Here is a 5289-nt window from a genome sequence, read left to right on the forward strand (position 1 = left end):
GGGGGTGTACAGTTATGAGTAGCCAAAACACAGAGTTTGACCTTGCATTATTAATAATCAATTATTGTATTTCCCCCCATACAAACAACTGTAAGCCTACTTTTGCCCCACCTGGTATTTTAATCAATTTCCATGACCATTTCCAACATACTTAAAGTCGGAGTTTCAGAACCTCAGTGTCTGGATCACATGTGTTTTTTCTTTCTATTGTCTTGGCTTTTTCTCTCCCTTGAATTTTGGTCCTTGGTCATATCTTCTGTCACGTCTGGTCATTTGGATTGAATGGTGGACATTGCGTATAATAACTTATAGAGTCTAGAGGATGATTACCATCCTACAGAGGGGGTTTAATTTTATTTTGACAAGCAGATCACTTTGACCCACTGAGGAACTGAGCAGATGGGAGCTGAGTTTAGGTTGCATGAGGGCTGTTCACCTCTGAGTTACCCCACCCTCACTCCCAGGTGTGGCCCTTCGGCGCTCTCAGTTGAAAGTTTGGGGTGTGTACCAGCAGTTCTCTTTTTTGGAGGGCCCTGAACTCCATGTTTTGTCTTCCCAGCACCGAGACCATTGAAATCTCCCGTGACCCATTTAGTCTGAGAAGCTTTCTGTTGTGGGGTTGCTTGGTTTCTACCTGTTGGACTGTCTGCTTAGTTTAAAAATAGTTCAATGCCTTGGGGGGGAATTGCGGGGGGGGGGGGGATGTGGGGCTCTTCAAATCCTTTCAGTTTGACAGCCCAGAGGTCTACTTTTCATCTCCTTAGACCAGTGAGGCTCCTGCAGCACTGACTATTTATGTCTCTGTCGTTTTCTCTGCCTCCATCTCTGTCTCTATATCTATTTCTATCTCTGTCTGAACTATCTGGCTCACCTCAATGCATTTTCTTTCTCTCCAGGATCTTGAGCCCTTAAGTCCTGGCTGCTTTGGTTACGCATTGTTTTAATAGCTTTTGTATTTGGAGGGGCTGTTTTTATAGCTCTTTTTGTGGGAGAGTTAGTCTGATGCAAGGTATTCATACACAGGTGCTAGCAGACGTTTCCCATTCTTTAATGTTTAAAGAAGAGGCATATGTTGTCAGAAATATGCACTCTGCAGGGGGAACGCTAATGTTTAAAGAAGAGGCGTATGTTGTCAGAAATATGCACTCTGCAGGGGGAACGCTCCTTCCCTCCCGCGCCAGCGGGAAGGCTTCCCGGGATGCTGTGTCTTCTGGGTCTCACTGCCTCCTTCGACATTTGACATCAAGCAGATTTGGAGAGTTCTGACAATTTGGTCACAGCTTCTGTAACTTTCCACTGGTCCCCGAGGACCTGAAGTTCCTCAAACTGATCTCGGGGGAACAGAATGGCTTTCCGCGGCTGCGTACCGGCTGGGAGTGTGGCTATAGCAGCACTAGCTGATTCCCCAATGGGCAGGATTAGCCTTGAAGAATCCACTCGGGTGAAATATGTGTTTGTGTCATCCAAAGCTCCACAAGGGAAAGCAGCTTTGATACAGAAGGCCCTGCTCAGAAATGGCTGTCGCCACGCCTAGGGAAACGGTTTCCATAGGAAACAATAATGAAATAGCATTGTTTTGAAACTGGAAGAAATGGCCCTTTAGGTGTCCAGATTTAAACTAATCACAATCACAGAGGAAATGTGTGAAGACCCTGCTGCTCTGGTTTTCCCAGCGTCCCTTGCTGCATTCTTTGGGTACGTGACCTGGGACCAGGTTGCAAGGAAGGTTGTGAGTGGCCCCTCACTTGTTGTGATGGTCCAGCCTGCTCCAGGATAGCTAGTTGAAATCATTTTAGTATCTTATTTTTTATCATAATTCTAGAGGTAAGGTTTTTTTTTCAATTATATAATCTAAACTGTTCTTTAAACTAAACTCCCTTTCTAAATGAGGATGTAGTTCCTCATATCCTACATGTGTTTGAATGAGGATTTGAAGATCTTAAGCCTTTTCTACAAGTCAAACATGTGAAAATCTGGGTCTATTGAGATTTTTTTTTTCTTAAGTTGTTATGGTTTCTTTCAGCCAGCTGCTATCAACAGACTATCACAGCGTTCCTTCTCACAATTAATAGTTCGTCTCTGATAAGAGCAAATGACTCTTTGGAATTTTTCCTCAATATCTTTGGCTTGTTTTCTAGAGCTGTCCAGAGATTGCTCGCTGCTTGCAGACCTTCCTCAGCATGTCCCCTTTCTCGGAATCCTGTATTATTCAGGTTTCGGAATTACAGACTTCTGATGGTGAGCAAGCGACAGTGTTTTTAATCATTTAAAAACTGGTCTACTTGAACAATTCCTTTCTGCTTTCTGGTAAAGCAACTCAGCCAACCAGACACAGATTTGGAGGACACAGCGTCAGGTGGGTGCCAGGAAGTGCTGGGAAGACACCCAGCCAAATGCCCCGGGCAGAGCAGGTGTGAAATTGACCATTTAACCTCTCCATCATCCAATGTTAAAGAGACAGAGAACTTTAGAATTTTGTAACAGACAACCATTAACGGTGAATTCAGACAACACCTCCACCCTGGGGCAGAGCTGTGCCTAGAATTGCCTCCAGGGTGGATTCTGGTTGCCTCAGACAATGCCCCTCCTGGAAGCGGTTGGCACAGCACTCAGAGGTCCCTGTCCGAAGGAGAGTGGCTCTTGTCTTTCACTGAAGTCACTGTGACCAGGTTATCCTTGCCCCCACGGTTTAGCAATGACAGCCCACGTTGGCGTCCGAGCCTCTGAGCATGCCCAGCTCTGCCTGCTATTGCCAGGGAATTTCAGTGTCCGGAAGGAAATGAGAGATGATGGGAACAAGAAGACGCCGGTGCCAGGATTGCCTTGCTGTTCAGAGATAGCTTCAAGGGAGCTGGGAAGGAATAACACAGAGAAAGGTAGAAAAAAGATGTTTTGATTTTGTGGTAAAAGGAATCTCCACTTAATTAAAATTCGTCCTCCTCTTCAGAGCCAGAGTTTAAAGCTCCCTGCTTTGAGAAACCTTCTGGTGCCCCCACCTGGAGGGAACGCCTGGCCCCCCTCACAGCATTGATATTCTCCTCTTAGGTGTTGTTCACTTGGTGTGTGCCTAAGTGTAGGAGCACCTGCAGGTTCCCCAGCCAGGGATAGAATGTCGAAGGACACTTCGTGCCCTCTGCAGTAGCCAGAAAATGACCTTGAATCAAGTAGTTTGTGTGATCTTGCCCTGGCCAGTGTTGCACAGTGGTTAGAGTGTCAGCTCGCAAACCAAAGGGTCTTGGGTTCAATTCCCGGTCGAGGGCATGTACCGGACTCGGTGGGATGCTTGAGAGGCAACCAATCAATGTGTCTCTCACACATCGATGTTTCTCTCTCTCTCTCTCCCCCAGTCTCTCTCCTCCCCTCCCTCCCTCACACTCTCTAAAAATCAATGGAAAAAATATTCCCGGGTGAGGATTAACAACAACAAAAAAGTAGTCTGTGTGATCTCAAATAACATAACTTTTTCTAAGCCTCAGTTTCCTCATCTATAAAAAGACTGCAGTCATAGTACCTACCTAATTGGGACTGTGTAAAAAGTAAATAATACAAGTGAAGTTGGCAATATGCTGCTTAGGACATGATACTCAAATCCATAGATTGGTAAGTGTGTACATATATCCTATGTAATAAAAGGGTAATATGTAAATTGACCCTAATGGTGGAATGACCAGGAACAACTGGTCGCTATGATGCCCACTGACCACCAGGGGGAAGACGCTTAATGCAGGAGCTGCCCCCTGGTGGTCAGTGCGCTCCCACAGGAGGAGCTCCGCTCAGCCACAAACAGGGTTGACGGCTGCAAGCGCAGCAGCAGTGGTGGGAACCTCTCTCGCCTCCTTGGCAGCACTAAAGGATGTCCGACTGATAGCTTAGGCCTGCTTCCCGCAGGCCTAAGCCATCAGCCAGACATCCCCCGAGGGCTCCCAGACTGTGAGAGGGCACAGGCCAGGCTGAGGGACACCCAGCACCCAGTGCATGAATTTTTGTGCACCGGGCCTCTAGTATTCTTATAACATTGATGACACATCATCCTAGGGCTACCTGGCTAAGATACAGGGAGAAAGAGTCGAGGGCTCCACTGTGAGAGGGCACAGGCCAGGCTGAGGGACACCCAGCACCCAGTGCATGAATTTTTGTGCACCGGGCCTCTAGTATTCTTATAACATTGATGACACATCATCCTAGGGCTACCTGGCTAAGATACAGGGAGAAAGAGTGGTGCCTGGCACACTTTCTAAATACACACCTTCTCTGCCTCTCTCTCCTTCTGTCTTTATTTAGTTTTTGTGTGTCTGTGTGTCCTCATCCCATGGGAACCTGGCTAAAAGGTAGGGAAACCAGACGAGAAGGCACATTCCTGTCGTCAAATGCATTTCCAAGCACTTTCTTGCCCCATTATGGAACCTGTCTAGGAACTAATTCTGCTGGTTGCTGCCAGCCCCTTAGCTTAGAGGGGCTATGAAGAGATTTCACTGTCAAGACCTGTGGTTCATAGAAACATCTTCCCACTTAGCACAGACTACAGGCTAATTGACAGATTTCACTAGAATGAATGGATCTAGAAACACCTTAGGTACCATGCAGAAACAGCTGCCCATGTTGCCACGGTACCCTTCCCTGGGTTTCTAGGGTAACGGGCATCTCCACATCCTGGGTTTGTATTCAGGCTATTCTTAGTATGACAATGACAGTGTGCTTCAGTTCCTGAAGGTCTGTCATTTCTTCACTATTCATGGCTTTGCTGCCTTCCTTCCTCTCTGCCCATTCTCCCCACAGACCCTCACAAACTGGCCCCGCCCCCTTCAAACTGCTCCCCGAGGAAATGACTTCCCAGCTTCCCGGTGCGACATGCTCCCACCTGACCTCCAGGCAGCTCTGCAGTGCTTACCACTAGCGAGCACCCTGTTCTTCTGCACCCGCCCTTCACCAGCTTCTTTGGAATTAGACCCCGGGGTTTCTCCTCTCCCGCTAATCCTTCTTTCTTGCCTTTGCTCGCTCCCACCTCTGTCCTTTAAATACCAGCATTCCCCAAGGTTCTGCCCTGAGCTACATGCTTTTCTTGCTCTATATATTTATTCCCACTTGACTGTAGCCACTCACATGCTTATTCAAATAATGGACCAACACAGAAAAGCCCAATGGAGAAAAAAATTCAAATCACACAAAACATCACCAATGACATTTTTTTTTTCACTGCTGTTTGAACCTGAGTTTTCTTTTTTTTTTCTTTTTTTCCTTTTTGTTTTTTTATTAGTTAAGGTATTACAAATGTGTCCTCATCCCCCCCCA

This window comes from Myotis brandtii, unplaced genomic scaffold, assembly GCF_000412655.1.
Source record: "Myotis brandtii unplaced genomic scaffold, ASM41265v1 scaffold395, whole genome shotgun sequence".
Classification (NCBI taxonomy): Eukaryota; Metazoa; Chordata; class Mammalia; order Chiroptera; family Vespertilionidae; genus Myotis; species Myotis brandtii.